The sequence below is a fragment of the Octopus bimaculoides genome, chromosome 4 (genome assembly GCF_001194135.2).
Source record: "Octopus bimaculoides isolate UCB-OBI-ISO-001 chromosome 4, ASM119413v2, whole genome shotgun sequence".
In the NCBI taxonomy this organism is placed as follows: domain Eukaryota; kingdom Metazoa; phylum Mollusca; class Cephalopoda; order Octopoda; family Octopodidae; genus Octopus; species Octopus bimaculoides.
In genome coordinates, this window is record NC_068984.1 from 83318485 (window position 1) to 83321841 (window position 3357).

The following is a 3357-nucleotide window of genomic DNA, read 5'->3' on the forward strand; positions in this document are numbered from 1 at the left end:
TATATATATATGTATGTATATATATATTGCAATACTTTTGATATATATATATATATTCCCCATATGCATACACACTGACATACACATACACGTAGATATACACATATGTATGTGTGTGCGAATGTGTATTTACATGCAGATGTCGATATACATAGACGCAAATACACACACACACACACACGCATGTGTGTGTCTGTGTATGTATCAACTCGAGTTGTGAGAAAAACTTTCACTTTCAAAAAAGCATACGCTCTACCACCTATATTGGGGACTCTTATCTCATTTGTTCCACATAAAGCAACATACGAATACTATATGTGTGTGTGTGTGTGTGTGTGTGTGTGTGTGTGTGTGTGTGTGTGTGTGTGTGTGTGTGTGTGTGTGTGTGTGTGTGTGTGTATTATACATACATTAGTTAATGAGTCCTTCGTTTTGAAAGGTGGAAGGGCGTGATTCGATGGAGAACTGGCTTTTATTGCTAAAGGTCAAGTGATCTCGTAATGTAATGGTAGGAACCCCTTCAAAGTTCTTTAAAACACCATATGAAGGAAGATTGTTAAAGTTTTAAAACCAAAGTAGTAATTTAATGCATGTTGCTTTCAACAACCCGTAAGGCATAATCAACAATCTTTTAACTGTAATATTTGTCTTGTAACGTTAATCACGCGTTGAAATAAGTGCAAATTGAATATCAAATAGTCACAACATTAGTACAGGCAATCAGAATACAGCATTTAGTAGTTCATTTGCCTAATTTTATTAAAGATTTTAAATCAATATTTTCATTTGCATTGCAGTTGCTAGTATTAATAAAAATTAAAAAAAAGATTTTCCACCAATAGTACTTTCTTCGATTAGACGTAAATGGAAATCTTATTGTGTGTGTGTGTGTGTGTGTGTGTGTGTGTGTGTGTGTGTGTGTGTGTGTGTGTGTGTGTGTGTGTGTGTGTGTGCGTGTGCGTGTATGTGTGTGTGTGTATGTGTGCATGCATGTGTATGCGTTATTTCTAATGTTTTGGAAGTAGGTTTTAAAAAGTATGATCTTAGACGTCCTTATTTGACGAGCATTAATACGAAAAAAGACTATGCGTTTCGACAAGCAAGTATTTTTATTCTTAAGAATTTTTATGCAAAAATTCAATCTGTTTTCAAACACTATATTAATTCATATTCTAAGCAAGTTATGACGTGTGTGAGCCAATCGCAAAGAAAGTGAAACCATACAGATCGAAGGCAAATTTCATAAAGAATATAAAATTACTTCTAGGCAAATTTTAACTACAGTAGAAGTCAGATTATTTTGAGATTATTAATTTATCATGAAAGGCACTCTTTGATCGAATAAAGAAGGGATTAACGATTTCTCTGAAACAATAAGGTCAGGAATTGTGTTTTATTGGACGGCAGTGGATTTAACAACAAATAGTAAATATATTTGAACTCGCACTGGAAATATGGATGTTTTGTTCAACATCCTTTAAAAAAACTCATTCGAGTACCTTTTGAGCAGAATGGGCTACTCGACCTAAAGAAAAATTATAGTAAATAGAGTATAGTCTTCTTTACTTGTACGTGGGAAGAGGACACATTTTTCAAAACATGAACATTTAATCGGCATAAAATTGATGCATGGGGACTTCAGGAAGTGAAGATCATTTTTATTGAGTTCAAATGATGAATAGTGATTTAGATTTACCCTTTGAAAAACTTAGATTGTATTGTTACGGACATTGTGTTTTATGTACTATGATCTATCGAATAACTTGTTGCTTTGAACAAGAAACAGCTGAAGAACTGTCAACAAGAATTTAGAAGTGTGTTAACAAAATCTAAGCGTTCATTTTCTAAAAAGAACAATACGAGAAAATTGCTAGCAAAAGGGATCGATTTATAAAAAGATATTATAAAGGGTTAAACAGCAGGTAATTTAAAGAAATACTGAAGGACATCGAAATGGAATGTGGTGATTTATAGCAGCGTTGTTGTAATGCTCTCTAGCTAAGCAAATGCACTCATGCTCAAGAACTTCAATGTGCTAAAAGATTCAGTGAATCTCTTCATGAGTGTTAAAAGAATGGTTATGTGATTGGCATTTTTGGTCGATATCACTAGCCACTTAAGTGATTTATGAGTGAGCTTGGAGTGAATTTCTAACGTTACAAATAACTAATTCTGATTAAGCTAAACGATATGGACCAGCGATTGTGAGACTATGACACGCATGTTGGTACACACACGTACACACACACATACACACACATACACACACACACTCACACACATTTATATATAACCATAGGCTCCAATGCAGTCTTAATTCTTCTTCAATGATATCAACAGTTTCTCCGCTTGTGTCACAAAAACTCGATCGATGGTTCGTTTAACGGTGTTTAGGTTATTATTGATCTATGATGAAAGGCATTCCAGCCATGACCATCTCATCTTTTTAGGAATTTACATAATTCTTTTCTACACTCGGCACAAGACCCGAAATTTGGGGGGAGGGGGCCAATCAATTAGATCGACCCCAGTAAGCAACTGGTACTTAATTTATCGACCCCCGAAAGGATGAAAGGTAAAATCGACCACGGCGGAATTTGAACTCAGAACGTAAAGACAGGAATCTACATAATTACTTTATTTAATGTGTCTTGTCTTTATATAAGATGATATGGTATGCTATGAGAAAGATTTAGTTGCTATTTGCAGTTGATCGAATGGTAACATAAAGGATACCAAGTTAACTCGTTTATTCGGAGCTCGGTCGATAGGTACTTGGTTCATCTGGGAAACTGGCACAATGGCTGACCCCTAGATCTTTCTTGCAACGTGGAATGAGAATCACAAAATGTAGTTTCGTCTTTCTCGGAACTTATCAAGCATCACTAACTCCAGCCTTTAGCTGTAGAACTTTATTCCCGCAAAATAAAATTACATAATAGTTCAAACGGCTCTACATTAAATACTAGGGGATAAATGAAGCATCGGTTATGATTGAATATTTATTCGGAGTCATATATAACTTGTATGTATGTATGTAACATTCTATTTGTGTTTGTCTCCACTACCACTTCACAACCAGTGTGGGTTTGTTTACATCCCTATAAAGTAACGGTTTGGCAAAAGAGAACGATAGAATCAGTATCAGGCTTTAAAATTGTAATTTTAGGTATTGATTTGTTCGACTAAACCATTCAGGAGGATGCCTCAGCATGACCGCAATCCAATGACCTGGAACAGGTAAAGGGTAAAAGATGTGTGTTTGTATGTACGCACGTATGTGTATGCACATGCATGTATTCATATATATGTATATATACATACATACATATATATATACATACATATGTATATATA

The 3357-nt window shown here is 34.8% G+C and overlaps 1 protein-coding gene across 1 annotated transcript in view; it reads right to left on the reverse strand.

Moving 5' to 3' along the window:
- The window catches only part of LOC106875130 (transmembrane protein 47), a 270412-nt gene that overhangs the window by 120950 nt on the left and 146105 nt on the right, over nucleotides 1-3357 (reverse strand). The gene's annotated exons all lie outside the window — the stretch shown is intronic.